General features: G+C 55.8%; 1 pseudogene; it reads left to right on the top strand.

The window, feature by feature from the left end:
* Nucleotides 1-15,484: 15,484 nt before the first annotated feature.
* LOC139018316 (small nuclear ribonucleoprotein Sm D2 pseudogene) lies at nucleotides 15,485-15,913 on the top strand (annotated as a pseudogene).
* The last annotated feature ends 557 nt before the right edge of the window (nucleotides 15,914-16,470 follow it).

Below are 16,470 nucleotides of genomic sequence, written 5' to 3'. Positions count from 1 at the left end.
CTTTAAGCACAGAGTTTGGTTCAAAGCAAATAATCCTTACTTATGTATGTATGTATGTATTATTTTTTGGACTAAAATGTGGGTCCCGGCCTCCTGCTCTGCAGGTGTGCCTCTGCCACCCAGCCCTCACCTCCCCGCTCTCCTGAGAGAAATGCTGAGGGTCTGAAGGCAGGACCCCAGCCCTTAGGGAGCCTGCAAACTGGAACAAGGATGAGTCCACAGAAGGTAAGTGGCAAACCACAGCGGACGGTGCAGGTTGCAGGTTATTAACGGGGCAGTATTAGCTAGTTTATTCATTTACTCATTTAACAGATATTCATCAAGGACCCAAACTGTGCCAGCCACTGTGCCGGGGCAGTAAGTGGAGAGATAAGGAAGCAGCCCTGAGGGTGAGGAGAGAGATAAGTGAGCAGAGCGCTGTGCGGTGACCTGAGGGGAAGGCACAGGGGCCCCGAGGGAGGCTGCGGGCAGAGGGAAGTGGCCCGGGAGCTGGAGGGCTTCCTGAGAAGGGAAGTCTGAGCTGGCCCCTGAGGATGAGCAGGATTACAGAGCAATGGGAGCTGGGCCGGTGGGAGGGAGGGCACTGCCAGGGAGCAGCACAGGTGCCAGGGGAGCAGCACAGGTGCCAGGAAAGCAGCACAGGTGCCCGGGGAGCAGCACAGGTGCCAGGGGAGCAGCACAGGTGCCAGGAAAGCAGCACAGGTGCCCGGGGAGCAGCACAGGTGCCAGGGGAGCAGCACAGGTGCCAGGGGAGCAGCACAGGTGCCAGGGAGCTGCACAGGTGCCAGGGGAGCTGCACAGGTGCCAGGGAGCTGCACAGGTGCCGGGGAGCTGCACAGGTGCCGGGGAACTGCACTGGTGCCAGGGGAGCAGCACTGGTGCCAGGGGAGCAGCACAGGTGCCAGGGAGCTGCACAGGTGCCGGGGAGCAGCACAGGTGCCAGGGGAGCAGCACTGGTGCCAGGGGAGCAGCACTGGTGCCAGGGGAGCAGCACAGGTGCCGGGGAGCAGCACAGGTGCCGGGAGCAGCACAAGTGCCAGGGAGCTCGGGCGTGCGAGTGACTGAGAGCTCTGCACCGAGGCTTCCCTTCAGCGTGGCTGTGACTGTGAGGGCAGAGCAGCTGGAGGAGGAGCCTTCTGTGGGGCCAAGGCTCCCTGGGGGAGTGGGTTTCCAGTGCACACTGCAGGCCACGAGGATTTCGACTGGGGGTCGGGGAGAAGGAGAAAGACACTTACTCTGAGGGCTCCTCTTGCTCCATCACAGCCCAGTGCTCCGGCCCCACCCACTCTTGGCTTTCTCTCCTGTGGACCCTCCTTCACACACTCTGCCCAGGAAGCAGGACAGCTGGAAGTTCCTGGGGCTTTCCCTGCATCCGTAGATCCCTTGGCCGTCCCTTCACTTAGATGGGCCTTCTCTATGTTTCTCAGCGTCAAGATCGTAACCATTCTTAAGATTAGGGGTGCACAAGCCTCTTCCTCCACGCGGCCTTCCCTGCCCTCCCAGCAGACGGCTTTCTTCCCCGGCCACAGCCCTCCTCTCTGATGGCTGTGGCTCCTCAGCAGCTCCCGGTGCTGCCGGAGGATAGGTATCTAGAGGTTAACGCACCTCTTTTGCTGGATTGCAGGGCAGGGCCTCGGTGGTCATCCTAATGGCTTCCTGGGCCTGGCGCGAGGTTCGTGGGCAGCCACTGGGCCCAGAGTGATTGTCGAGGTGTAGAGAGGGGAGCTGAGCCTGTCATGGGGACTTGGCAGGGCTGGAGCTCTTGGCTCAGATCCAGAGAGGGAGGTGACCGTGTATACGTTGTTACAAACGCGTGTGAACTCCTGTATGCATGGTGTGGCTGATGCAGGGGTAAGATACCGGGCCGCTCTCGTGAGGACGCCGCCTCTGAGTGTGGGGGAATAGGCCTCACATGCTAGGGAAGGGCTCTCTGTACACAAGTCAGTGCCTGCCATTCTCCCTGTCCAAGTGTGCCAGGTGACCTCTGAGACTGGAACGAACAGCCCAGCTGGGCAGGAAATGTGCCTCTTCTGATTTTGTTCAGTAAGCAAGCAAGCTCTCCACTCACTCATTCACTCGTTCCTTCCTTCATTTACTCACTCATTCTTGATGAATATCTGTTAAATGAGTAAATGAGTGAACGAGCACTAGTGAGTTGATGATGATGGCACGCCCAGGTGCTGAGATGCAGAGGGAAGTCACGTGGTATCTGCCACTGATATTAGCTCTCATTATTTACAATTGTTGAAAAATGCCAGGCTGCCTCCGCTGAGCCACGAGGAGGGAGGGTGGGTCCAAGCTTCGGCCGGCACTTTCAGGGCCTGGAGGCAGCGGCGCCCCGTGGGCCAGGAAACTGAAGGGAGGTGGCCTGAAGGGCATCAATCAGCCCAGCCTCTCGTCCGTGGATCTGCTGCCTGAGCCTTTCTCTGCCGAACCCGGGCACTCCGGGCTTGTCTGTAACCAGGTCCTCTCTTCTGGCGAGGCAGGGTGTGGAGTGGCCCACGCACAGGCTCTGAGCTGGTGCGCCCGGTCGCCTCTTCCCGTGAGCCCGTCACTGAGACGGCCTCTCCCTCGGAGAGCGGGTGTAAGGATGATGGAGAGCAGGGCACACCGCAGCGAGCCTTTAATGAGTGCTAGCTGTCATTGTCACACCGACATGAGGTCTCTGTTGTCAAGGAGAGATAAGTAAAAATGCAAAAGGAGAAGTGTTGTATTTACTAAGACAGCTCATATAAGTGGCAGGTTCTCTGTCCTCTTCTTGGCCCATCCTCCAGGGACCTTCATCACACACAGTTTGGGCAGGTGACAGGCTTATAGCAGGGCCCTGAACACGATGAAGGACTAAGTGGCCAAGGGGAGGATCGAGCCTGGAACCTTGGCTTTGTCAGAACCATAGCACACAGAGCAGGTAGGCAGCCCTGGGGACCCTCCAGGCATAGGACTTCCCTGAGCAGCAGACTCCTCGTAAGGCGTGGTTGGGAAGTGGCTGGGGCTTCACAGATGATCCCACCCCCAGCTCCTCTCCTCAGCGTCCCAGAGTGGAGCTCCTTCCTGCTTCCGTCCCAGGGAGCACCATCCATGGCCATCCCCATGGCAACTGTGATGGGAACCCTGTGGGGGGAGGATAAGAGGGATGAGGAGGGAGAATAATTAAGAATCCTTTTTTGGGGGGAAAGAGAAAGGAGTGGAGGAGAGTGGGAGGGGACAAAGATAGGAGGGTAAGGAGAGAGAGGGGAGAGAGGGAGAGATGGGGGGGGGGAGAGAGAGAGAGAGAGAGAGAGAGAGAAGAGAGCCTTCTCTTTGGGGAAAATGGAAATTTAATCAGATCCGATTTTATAGTGCAAATAGAAAATCAGTTTTAATAAAGCCAAAAGGGATGCAGAACAGCCGCTTGAGGTGGAGACTGTTAGACAGACAGCTCTTCAGGAGCAGCGAGTCCGGGTGTTTATTGTGCACAGACAGAGCACGGAGGGCGTTTCCAGCTGAATTTCAAAGAGGCATTTGTTGGGCTTTGGCGGTGTGTGATGAGCCTCCCCATGACTGTCCTGCCACCCCGGGGCCCTCTGTCCAAGGCAGGAGCTCTCCCAAAATGAGGGGGAAAGAAGGAGGGAGTGGGAACACAGGGCCACCTCCCCATGGGGAGCAAAACAGCCGCCTCCCCTTCGGATGGGGTGCTGCCCCCCAGGATGCTAGCGGGCCAGCCCACTCCTCCTGCCCAGAGACTGACTCTGCCCTCCACTGGCACACCCACTGCTTTCAACTCCCGATTCTTAATTACGGTTCTGGCCCAGCTCTTGGTTTTATTGCTTTCATTTATTATAAAAGGACCAGTGTCTGTTTTTTGAAACGGCTATCTGGTCAAATCACGGTTGATAAGCAACACTGAGCTGTCTTTTTAAGACAGGCCAAATTTATCACACTTAAAAAAAAAGCAAGCCTTCGATGGCCTATTAGAACCCCGCCCCCCTCCCCCTGCCCAGAGTGACATTTTAGTAAAAGGCTTTATTTTCCCCCTCAGCTTTCACAAAGCCATCGCCTTGAAAAAGAGGAGGGAGGCGGAGGGAGAGGAGCCGCAGAGCACTCTGAGGCCATTGCATGAAATATACGGAGAGGGCAGCAGAGAAGGATCCGTGCTGAGGGGCTGTTAGCACAGGGGGCGGGGAGGGGAGGGGCTCGGCACGTGTCTGTCAGCTGTTATTTCTGTAATTAGGAGAGAAACTGCACTTTGCATTTTAGAAACACAGCTCTTTGAGGCTGCAGTGACGATAGGGGGTCTGGGCCAGGAAGACAGGGCGGGAGGAGTGGGGGTGGGCACAACAGGTGGGCCGGCCTGGTGCTCCTGGAGCTCATGAGCCCACTGTCACCTTTGAAGCTGGCTCACAGGAGAGGGAGCCCAGAGGGCCGGCAGCCCTGTCCTTGCTGAGCCGCTGCCACACCCCTGTATTCACGAGTCAGGGCAAAGCCAAGCAGTGGGCCCGCCGGGCTGGGCTGCGGGCTGTGGGCTGTGGGCTGCGGGCAGGGCGGGCTCCAGCAGCAGGCTCCTGGTGCGGGGGAAGCCTCTGACCAGTGCCAGGACCAGGCTCAGGACGGACCTGGGGTGAGGCCTTTCTATGGGCTCTGCTAGAAGCAAATGTTCATTCTTTGCTGCTTGCAGGGCAGGCTAGACTAGAGGATACAGGTCTGAAAGGCGGAGGGCCCCTGCTCCTCCTGAGTGGTGGGCCATCCTGGGGAGCAGTGGGCAGAGCTGCGGAAGGGGTGTTGATGGCGGAAATCAGCAGGTGGCAGGAAGCTCCCCCCCACCCCCCGGCGATCAGGACCTATGCCCCTCCTGGACTCCACCCGCTTCCTGAAGCCGTGCCATTCCTCCTTTGCTTCTTTCTGTTCTGCTTTCCTCCCGAGATATTTCTCTGCATGTCGTTCTGAACAAGGCAGCTTCCACTGTTACACTGTCACCGCCTTGTGTCCTGGCCCCGAGCCCGCTCAGAGGAGGGTGCCCGGAGGGCCCCTCCCCACCCTGCTGGCCGCTCTTCCCTCGAGTGGGTGCCCTCAGCCTGCACCTCTGTCTCCTTCCTTCCCTGCGCTGAGCACCTGACTCAGCAGCAGGGCGCACCTGGCATCTGCCTGGCGAGCCGGAGGGAGCCAGGCTGGAGGAGCCTGGGCCGCAGGGCATGGCTCCATGGAAGGGCTTGGGCTCCGGAGCCAGAGGCCGCGGGTGTGAAGCCAGCAGCGCCCTGAGCTGGATGACAGCAGACACATTGTTTGAGGTCTCCAGGCTTCAGTTTTCTGTCTGTAAACGACACAGGCTCGTTGGGAGGGTTAAATAAGACGTGAATGTAAGCTGTGCCCAGAGCCTGGGGCTCAGGAAGCACCCGTGTTTCTCCCCCTGCCTGGCGGAGGTGGCTGGCAGGTCTGCCGGCATGCTCTGGGTCTCAGGGCAGAAGCGGGGCTCAGCAGGGCAGCCCATGTCGTGGTCTAGGACTCCCCGCGTGTCCCCATATCACCCCACAATGTCTCAGTCTCCCAGGTCATCCTGGACGGCCTTCCATTTCTCCAGACCTCAGTTTCCTCCTCCTAGAGGACCTCCACAGTGGGCCGCTCTGGAAAGCCCCAGTCCTCTGAATGCATTCTGGAACTCTCCGAATCCCTCCACCTGTCTGGTCAAAACCACTCCTGTCAGCTGGACAGCGAGCTGAGCCCCGGTCCCACAGACTCAGACATGGTGACCAGCCCTGAGAGCAGGTCCCACACTATCTGAGGACTGCGACCTTCAGTCCCCAGTGAGAGGCACCGAGGAAGAGCCGCCGGCCATAAGCCAGGGACCCGGGATTTCCCAGGGCAGAGCACTTGCAGCGCTAACACTGAGGCAGTCGGGCACACTGGCTGAGCTGGGCACCCTGGCACAGGGCTCACACTCAGTTTCTCAGCGGGTGGTTCGTGCTCAGCATGGCCATGGCACCAGGATACAGGAGCCATGGAAACAAGCCAGCCTCCGAAGTGCTCAGAGCTCAGAGAAGGAGCAGCGAGAGGGACAGACCGACTGCCTTACACCGTGTGAGAAGGGGCGATGGGGCCTGTGCCAGGCCAGAGAGGCTGGAGGAGTGGAGGCAACTGGTGTGCTGGTGGGTGGGGCAGCCAGGAAGGCTTCCCAGAGGAGGTGGTAGTGAGGTTTTGCAGGTTGAAGAGATATGCGTAGGCTAACAGAGTAAAAGGCAGGCTGGGGTGATGCTCAGAGGCAGGGCTCAGGTGCAGTTAGGCTTGGGAACGAAAAGGGGTGCAGTGGGCGGGAGGGCAGGGGCTGCCGGAGATGGAAGCGAGCTTTCCCTGTTGGTGAGCATGGGCCCTGGAGTGGGGTGTGGTCTGGAGGGCAGTGGTCAGGACCACCTGAGGATGGAGCATCACTTCTACAGTGTCCTGCTCCCATCTCAGCCCTCCAAGGCCTGGGAGATTGGCACAGGGCTGCTCCATGCCAGCACAGCTTGGCTCCCTGGCATGGCTGGGTGCCTGGCCCAGGGCTGGAGGCCAGTGGCCCAGAGCCCAGGGAAGCCAGCTGGTGACAGGATAGAGCTGTCCTGGCTTTGGCCAGCAGACTGCTGGGCTCTGACCCAGGCTGTGATCCCTACAGGACCTCTTCTTGGAGATACTCAGCTCTGCAGAGAGGCAGAGCCGCTGGCCTGGCTCTGCGAGAGTGGCCTCTTGCCTCAGTCATGAGCACAGGGAACCTGAGGGCCCGACCTCTTTGGAGGTAGGGCTGAGTTACACCCTGGCCAAGGTTAATTCCAGCTCTCTCCGCCCTGAGTGGGAGGGCCTGGGGAGATTAAGGAGCTGTGAGCGCTGGACCTCCATCCATAGACTAGAAGTGGGACTGGGACTGTTAGATGGATAGAACAATGACTGGCGGGAAGCCAAGCTTCTCCCTTGCACCCCCGCAGGAGAGGGTGCCTTGTCTTGTTCCATCTCAAATCCTTTTTGGAACAAAACAGGGTATTGTGAACCACCAACCCAGTCAGTTCACCCATCAATCAACCATAAAAACTTGACCAGAAGCTTCCACACAGCATCTCACAGGAAGGACCCTCAGGCGCCAGGCGCCCAGAGAGGACCAGGCCTCTGGCGTCCACTCACACAGCCCTCTGCGTGGGGGGCAGTGCTCTAGACCTTGAGAGTTTGTGTCAGAGGCTCCCACCTTTTTGCTCCTAACCTACGACGTTTGCCAATGAAGATCATTTTGGGGACCCAAGGCTAGAAATAAATTCTTATGGACACAAAAAAAATAGCCCAGATGAAGACACCGATGACACCATAACAATTTGTGTGGGGGGGCGGGGGCTGGAGGAGCAGGTCTGTGGAGCCAGTGGGCCAGCGCGGTGGATGTGGGCCTCATCCCGGCTGCCACTCAGCTGTAGTCGGGTTGTTCAGCCTCTCTGTGTTCCCTGTTCCTCCCAGGAAGTGGCACACGAGGTCCCTTAGGCGTTTTAATTTTCTGCTCCCTGAGCAGGTCTTCCCAGTAGACTGTGAATTCCTTGAAGGAGGAGGCCTCCTTTTTTCTTGACTTTGTATCTCCTGGGCCAGGCACAAAGTAGAAACTCAATAAATGTTAGTGGAATGGATGAATAGCCGTTTGAATAACAAAAATACCTGCTCTACCACCTCTCTCAGGATTATTGGGAGGATCAAATGAGATAATGCACATGAAAGCGTTTTGTAAATTGCAGAGCTCTATACAAATGCAAATCATTCACAGCTTTGGTGGAAATTATTATTCAAGTTATTATTATTATTTTCACTGTGAAGATGGACTGACTGGTGAGACAGTGGATCAGGCCCTGGTGGGGGAGCCGCAGGTCCTGAGCTCAGGAAGCGGGGTGCCATGGGGTGCAGTGGGGTGCAGTGGGGCCATGTTCTCAGGCCTGCCTTGGACCCTTCAGTCCTCCCTCAACAGGCAGCCTCCTGAAAAGGGGGGCCTGGCAGCAGCTGCTTGGGTTGGTGCAGAAGTTGCTGCTAGAATCCTGGCCAGTGTGGGGCGGAAGCTACAAGCACATCTTACCCAGTACAAAATGAATTAAACGCCAAGGTCTAAATGAAAAAGGTTTTCTTTTCTCTGCTGCTTAAAAAAAATGTCTCTGGAAAGGTGGCGTGCTAGAAACGGGGTGATGGCAGCCAGAGAGAGAAACAGAGACCCCAGGGGGCACCCCCTGAATTCACACGGCTCCCCTGAGAAGCTCCTGCTTCTTCAACCCCTGGCCTGGGAGAGGGAGGCGCGCGCTGGGCAGCCGAGACTGGGAGCAAAGGCGTGATTGATAATTGGTGACTGTAATTCTATAATTCATCTCCCTGCACTGCAGTGAAATTAAAAGAGTTTAGGTTCCCAAGCATAATGATCATCAATTAAACGCCGGGGAGATTTAGTGTCCTCATTTGAATTTTGTTTTATTTATTTAAATGTCTCGTTTGCGGGGAGGGGTGCGTCTGGAGTGGGGAGCCTGGAAAAGAAGGGCTGGGGGGGGTGCGGGCAGGAGGCAGAGGCAGAGCCAGGGTGCCTCCCAGGCACCCAGTCTGGCGCACTGTCTGGGGGTGGTGGAGGGTGCAGCAGCCAGGATGTGGGGCGGCTGGTGTAGCGACAGGGAATCCATCATCCGGGCCTAATCAGTTAATACTGATAAACTGCCAGCAATAACTGCCAATTGCACCGCCGTTCGGAACTGCCAGTTCATTCATTTAGGATAAGACTGCGGCGCACTGGGGGAAGCTCCCGCCTGCGCCTCCTCTCTGCTCGCAGCCTGGGATGATGCATGTGGCGCAGGGGAAGGGCCCACGAAGGAGGGAAGTCCGAGCAGCTTCGAGCTGAATCTGGCCTGGCCTGGCCTGAGCTGGCCTGAGCTGGCCTGGCCTGGCCTGGGCAGGGGGAGGAGCCCCCTCTTTGCCCGCTGGCAGGGAGAGGGCACGGTCTCCTGGTGCTTGGCCAGAGAAGGGAGCTGCTGCTTCGGCCCTGCCACCCCAGCTGGTGGGAAGGAGGGCTGGGCTAGATGCCTCTCAGGTCCTCTGGCTTTAGGGAACCCTTTTCTGTGCTGGCCTGGAGGTGGGGTGGGTGACAGCCTCCGCCCTCCCTCTTTCCCACCCCTGGGGAGTGTGAGATTCCCTGCTGCCCAGCTGCCCCTCTGGCCTCCACTCTGAGCCCCACCCCCTTGCCCCCCACTCTGCTGTCCATTTTTCTGGGTTGGTTACTGCTGTTTCCCGGCACTCTGATTCTCCCTTCTCACTTGCAATCAAGAAACTAAAAATAGAGCATAAAGGAGCTCTCCAAGGGGCGGGGGTGGGGGGGGTGGGGGTGGAGGACGAGCAAAGTGCTCAGTTTCTCCTGGGAATGAGGTCTCATCAGCTCTGCACAGGGAGTTAGAAATCCAATCTAGACCATTGGCTAGGGGCGCCGGTTGGGAGACGCCCTGATCACCAGTGGGGAGCTTGAGAGAAAAGGGTGTGTGCGTTAGGGGTGTGCCTGGGAGTAGGGGTGGGGGAGAAGGAAGGTGGCTACTAGGTCCTGGGGGACGAGGCCCAGGGCATGCCCAGCACGGTGGCTCCCCACCCCTGGGTTGAGTGAGAACTGAAATCCACAGAGTGGTATCTAAGTAATCTGCCAGCAGGGGGCGCTCTATTCTAATTTTCGCAAATGCATCTGGTGCAAGCTGAGCTCTGAGGAGGCGTGGCACAGCTATGCAGGCGTCCATTCGGCTTGGAGACCAGCAGGACCCTGGCAGAGGGTTCTTCGTTGGGACCTCAGAATGGTGGTAAGGAGTGACTGTGTTCAAGCTCCGCAGGATAAGTAAGGTTGGACACCTGCTAGGGGTCGGCTCACAGAGGTGAGGGCTGAGGGCGAGTCTGGCCTCTCAGGCAGCTGGTACCTGGCACCGGGGCCTCCCTCCCTGGAAGAGCTCCCTGAAACTCAGAGAGGTAAGTGGGCTCGTGTAAATTACCCAGCAGGCACTGGGGAGAGAGGCCTGATTCTGGGGACTCCGAGGCTACAGCGCTAGCTCTGTCAGCCCTTGCCCTTGGTATGCTGCTTCCCCCTGAGCCTCAGCTTCCCCTCCTGTGTAATAGGATGCATTGCATAAAAGCTGTGGGGGTGGGAAGGGGCTCCAGAAATGCAAAGGTCACAGCTACAGCTTCCATTCCTCACGTAGAAAATGGGCCCCGCCTTTCCTCCCGAGTTCAGTGCAGAGGGAAGACTATCTCCGCCCTGGCCTGGTGCTGCTCCCAGGCCCCTTTCTCCACGGGCCTCTCTTTAGGAACTCAGGCTGCTTCCCCCACGGGGAGGAAGGGAAATGGCTGATATTAGAATCCAGAGACTTGCCATGTTTTTCTACCACTGATTCAAATCAAGATACTGTCTCTCAGCCTCCTTTCAGTCTTACTGAACTCATTCCAGTTCACTTACAAGCCCATGGAGGGAGAGGGGGAGAGAGGAAGAGAGGGAGAGAGAGAGCCCTTGAACATGTGGTGATTTCTCCAGTGGGGAGCCAGGCCCTGCTAGGTGGGAACACCAGCACACCCCATGAGCCCACCTCTGGCTTCTCTCGATCTCATCCGCAAGGCGACCTGGGTGAATGGAGCAGAGGTGAAGGGAGCCCCAGTTCCCAGGGAACATCACCTCTGCTAAGGCTCCATCATTTCTGACCTGCACCGGGACCATCACCCCTCGGGGTCCCCTCCTTCTGGACTGGTCTCCTGCCCAGGGCAGTCCTGTGGCTCCCCAGGAACGCCTCTGGACTCTGGGTAGATCGGCGGTGCACTTGGGGTGAGGAGCTCTGAAGGGCAAGGACTCTGTAAGAGCACCGAACCCAAGTGGGCGTGAAGCCCCACCAAGCCTTTTTAAAATTACCATGTGCTGTCCTTTCTCTGATTACAAGAGTAATACATATTCATGGCCAAAAATGTGGGAAATAGAGAAAAGCACAAAGAAAAAAATTCATCCATATTCTACTACCTGGACACAACCACTATTAGTATTTGCGGTGCATCACCTCACTGTCCTTCCCTTCCTCTCTGCTCTGCAGCGCTGTGTTTCAACAAGCTCACACAGTAATACTTTCTTGTCACCAACTTCATAACAGCGTGCTGGGAGCATTTCCCCACATAACAAACTCTGCACAAAATGTGTAGGGGGTGTGGTCTGGGGAGGGTGGGAGATGGGCTCTCAGGGCAGTGCTCAGCGGGGCGGAGGGGGGCTCTCTCCTGCATCCAGGGGAGACAGAGACCATAACACCATTGGCTGCTGAGGTCGCCTGCGAGGCAGGGCAGTGTGCCACCCAGTGTCCCATTCAGTGACCCACAACATCTGGGGTGTGCCAGGCCCATCCTGCTGCCTCACTGGAGGTCCCTTTCATTGTATCAGCTTCTTTCCACGTGGGTTCTTGCCCAGCCACAGCGGCCGGCGGGAGGGAGGTAAAGGGAGGGTCATGATGCTGATCACTTGGGATCAAAATAACAATAGAAATACCAAGGGCTGCCCGCTCAGTCACTTGGAATAGGGTGCATTAGCGTCCTCTCCCCCACAGGGACATGCTTGAGAAACTGCAGCGATAAGGAAGACAGTGTCCTTGGGCTGCAGAGCGTTAGGTTAGCTAAGTAGGGTAGGTATGTGTCGAGGGCTCAGCCTTTCAGATGCTGAACAAACTGTCACAGGGTCTTGGTTTGGAGACGCTGCCCACACTCATGGGCCATTGGGTAAGCATGGCACAACAGAATCCCTTCCTTAAAGCATTCGGACTGTGTCATCCAATCCAGACTGGACAAAAGTCTATCTCCTCTCTACCTGTCCAGGAACCTTCATATATATATTTTAGAGGCCTGGTACATGAAATTCATGCACTTGTGGGGGTGGGGTCACCTCAGCCCGGCCTGTGCCCTCTCACAGTCTGGGAGCCCTTGGGGGATGTCCACCTGCCGGTGTAGGCCCGCTCCCCGGGATCAGGCCCTAAGCCAGCAGTCAGACATCCCTCTTGCAGCCCAGGACCCCTTGTTCCTTACCGCCTGCCTGCTCACTGCTCCTTACCACTTGGCTCACTGCTCTGGCTTTTGGCTGAGCGGTGCTCCCCCTGTAGGAGTGCACTGACCGCCAGGGGGCAACTCCTATGTTGAGTGTCTGCCCCCTGGTTGTCAGTGCACATCATAGCAACCGGTTGTTCTGGTCATTCCGCAGTAACAGTCGCTTAGGCTTTTATTATATAGACTAGAGGCCCCATGCACAAAAATTTGTGCACTCGGGGGGAAGGGGTCCCTCAGCCCGGCCTGTGCCCTCTCGCAGTCTGGGACCCCTCAGGGGTGACCACTTGCTGGCTTAGGCCTGCTCCCCGGGGGATTGGGCGTAAGATGGCAATCAGACATCCCTCTGGCAGTCTGGCAGCCTCGGGTGCCGGAAGCTGGTCCATCCTTGCTGCTTGACACAGTCGCTGCAGGAAAGAAACATCTACACAGCATATGTTTCAATGGACCTGGCATATATAGCATACTGTTTTTAATATGTTTGCTCCCTTTAGCGCCATGTGTTTTAACCAAGGTCACCTCTCTGAGAAAGGTTGTTTCCCCAGGTGGGGATCTTTCCCTGAGGTTAGGGAGGGGGATACAACCCCTTAATTAAGTGCCAGGCGGGTAGTTAAGCTACATGGTCTTTACTCCCTGGAATGGAGATGAGAAACACCTTAACCCTTGTAATAGAAATTGACAGGATTAAAATCGGTTGGTATAAATACGGATGTAATAAGACAATAAACGTCAGATCCTCATCAGTTCCTAACCAGAACTCCAATCAGAACTTTGGCTGGAGATCCTGGCTATAGGTCCTGACTAGGCTGCTGACCAATTGAAGGCTGTCTTCGTGTTATTCCTTCTTCGCCGACTCCGTCTACACCTTTGGGGACCCCTGGACCTGCTGGGATTGGACCCCAGCACTCGGGGGATGTCCACTTGTCAGCGGGGAGCAGACCTAAGCTGCAGTTAGACATCCTTAGCGCTGCTGAGGAGGCGGGAGAGGCTCCCACCACCACTGCTGTACTGGCAGCCACCAGCCTGGCTTGTGGCTGAGCAGAGCTCCCCCCTGTGAGAGCGCACTGACCACCAGAGGGCAGCTCCTGCATTGAGCGTCTGCCCCCTGGTGGTCAGTGTGTGTCATAGTGACCAGTCATTCCCAGTCTTTCTGCTGTTAGGGTCAGTTTGCATATTACCCTTTTACTATATAGGATAGAGGCCTGGTGCATGGGTGGGGGCCGTCTGGTTTGCCCTGAAGGGTGTCCCGGATCAGGGTGGGGGTCCCGCTTGGGTGGCTGGCCAGCCTGGATGACGGGCTGATGGCTGTTTGCAGCTGGTCACACCCCCTTCAAGGTGGGGGTCCCCACTGGGGTGCCTGGCCAGCCTGGATGAAGGGCTGGTGGCTGTTTTCAGGCTGGCCATACCCCCTTTAGGGTGGGGGTCTCCACTGGGGTTCCTGGCCAGTCTGGGTGAGGGGCTGAGGGCCGTTTTCAGGCTGGCGGGCGACTGAAGCTCCCAGGCTCTTTTTTTTTTCTTTTTTTTATTCTGGGATTTATTTACCTTCTATAATTGAAACTCTGTTGCCATCACTGGTGCTCCCAGCTCTGAGGCTGCAACGGGGTTTGTTTAGCGTCTATAATTGAAACGCTGTTGCTTCCAGAGCTCAGAGCTGGGCCGCAGCAGGCAGGGAACCTTGGCTTCCTCCATCACTGGAGCAAGCAAGCCTCCTGTTTGCTTCAGCTGCGTGGCTGCCGGCCGCCATCTTTGTTGGCAGTTAATTTGCATATCCTGCTGATTAGCCAATGGGAAGCATAGCAGAGGTATGGTCAATTACCATGTTTGCCTATTATTAGATAGGATACTAGAGGTCCAGTGCACGAATTTGTGCACGGGTGGGGTCTGGCCGGCCCACTCCAATTGGGGCCAACTGGGCTGGGCCAGCTGGGGGTAGGGGACAAGGGAGGTTGGCTGGCTGGCTGGCCCTGCCCCTGATTGGGGTGGTGGGGACTGATAGGGGGCAGGGCCAGCTGTGGAGAGGGGCTGCGGGTGATTGGCGGGCTGGCCCCGCCCCCTGGTTGAAGTCCTGGTTGAACTTCTGGTTGAGGGGACAATTTGCATACTAGCCTTTTGTTGTTATTATTGTTAATCCTCACCTGAGGATCTTTTTTCGTTGCTTTTCAGAAAGTGGAGGGGAGAGAGGGAGTGGGGAGAGAGAGAGAAACATCAATGTGAGAGAGGCACATCAACTGGTTGCCTCCTGCATGCACCCTGGTGGGAGGTGGGGAGGAAACCGGCAACCCAGGTACATGCCCTTTACTGGGAATCGAACCCACGACCTTTCAGTATACAGGCCGACACTCTAACCATTGAACACACTGGCCAGGGCTTACTTTATTTTTATTGATTCCAGAGAGAGGAAGGAAGAGGGAGCGGGAAGGAGAGAGAGAGAGGGAAAGAAACATTGGTGAGAGAGAAACATCAATTAGCTGCCTACTGCATGCCCCCTACTTGCGATCGAGCCCCAAACCCAAACATGTACCCTGACTGGGATTCAAACCAGTGACCTCCTGGTGCATGGGCTGATGCTCAACCAACTGAGCCACACTGACCAGGCACTGGTTTGTCTCTTCATACTGAGCTCAAAATACTCTTCCTTCAACAACACTTTTCCTATCAAAAATGGGCAAAGGACCTGAACAGGCATTTCTCCGAAGACATATATAGTTGACCAACAATCACATGAAAATAGCTCACCATCACTAATCATTAAAGCAATGCAAATCAAAAGCACACAGAGATTCCACCTCATACCCATTAGAATGGCCACCATAGGAAAAACAGAAATGACAAGTGTTGATAAGAATGTGGAGAAATTGAAACCATTGGTGGGATTGTAAAATGGTGCAAATGTTAGGGAAAACAGTAGGGTGGTTCCTCAAAAAAACAAAAACAAAAACACAAAACAAAACAAAAACCATATACCCAGCAATCCCACTTCTGGGTATACATCCAAAGACTTGAAAGCACGGTCTCAAGGAGATATTCGTACACCATGTTCATAGCTGCATTATTCACAACAGCCAAGAAGTGGAAGCAACTGGAATGTCCGTTGATGAATGAATAAACAAAATATGGTGTAACATGCAATGGAATAATATTCAGTCTTAAAGGGGAAGGACATCCCGACCCATGCTACCACATGGATGCACTTCAGGACATCATGCTAAGTGAGATAAGCCAGTCGCAAAAGGACAAATGCTGTGTGACTCTGCTTGTGTGAGTTTCCTAGAGTAGTTAGGTTCACAGAGACAGACAGCAGAATGGTGGTTGCCAGGGACTCGGGGGAGAGGAAATGAGGAGTTGTGTTTAGCAGGAATAGGGCTTTAGTTTGGCAGGATGAAAAGAGTTTTGGAGTTTTGTTGTGCTTAACACTTAAAGATGGTTAAGATGGGCACTTTCTCTTCAGAGGCCGAGGCAATGCGGAGGACAGGAGCGTTCTGAGAGCGCAACCACCGCCACCATGAGCCTTCTCAACAAGCCCAAGAGTGAGATGACCCCGGAGGAGCTGCAGAAGCGGGAGGAGGAAGAGTTTAACACGGGCCCACTCTCCGTGCTCACGCAGTCCGTCAAGAACAACACCCAGGTGCTCATCAACTGTCGCAACAACAAGAAGCTCCTGGGCCGGGTGAAGGCTTTTGACAGGCACTGCAACATGGTGCTGGAGAATGTGAAGGAGATGGGGACCGAGGTCCCCAAGAGTGGCAAGGGCAAGAAGTTCAAGCCAGTCAACAAGGACCGCTACATCTCCAAGATGTTCCTGCTCGGGGATTTGGTCACTGTGGTCCTGCGGACCCACTCATCGCTGGCAAGTAGGGGCTTGCTCCCTGCTGTCAAAACTCACTCCCCCCCATCCTGCAAAGACCTGCCCTTTGACACGGGAACAATAAAAACCTGGTGTGTTTTTTTTTTGTTTGTTTGTTTTAAAAAGATGGTTAAGATGGTAAACTTTATGTTAGGTGCTCTTTACCAAAAATAAAAAATAAGATTCTCTCCCCGTCTTCCCTGGCCAGCCCAGCCAGGAAGAGCCCTTTTCCAGAGCTCCGGGTGTTGCATTCTCTGACCTGCTACCTTTTTACGTGTTCACCTTTAAGCTTCCCTTCCGACAAGTTCTTCGAAGGCCGGGGTAAAAACTTTACCTCTTTAGTTTCCCCATAGCACTGAACACAGTGCCTCAAACACAACAGCAGCCCAGTTAATGTTTGCTGATTGAATCGCCACTTCCCTTGGTAACTTTTGGACTGTGGGCTGGAGGGTGATGGATAGAGAGAGCAAGTACAGAGGAGAAGGCAGAAGAGAGCACGGTGGTGAGGGCATTTTCTGCGCTCGTGGGCAGCTCTCTGCTCTCTTGGCACTTGCGTTCTCACACACTATTTCCCATGCACACACACAGAA

Source organism: Myotis yumanensis, unplaced genomic scaffold, assembly GCF_028538775.1.
Source record: "Myotis yumanensis isolate MYYU_CA2020_CCGP unplaced genomic scaffold, mMyoYum1.0.hap1 SCAF_10, whole genome shotgun sequence".
Classification (NCBI taxonomy): domain Eukaryota; kingdom Metazoa; phylum Chordata; class Mammalia; order Chiroptera; family Vespertilionidae; genus Myotis; species Myotis yumanensis.
Note: the sequence above shows the minus strand (reverse complement) of the source record. Positions and strands in the feature narration are given on the sequence as shown.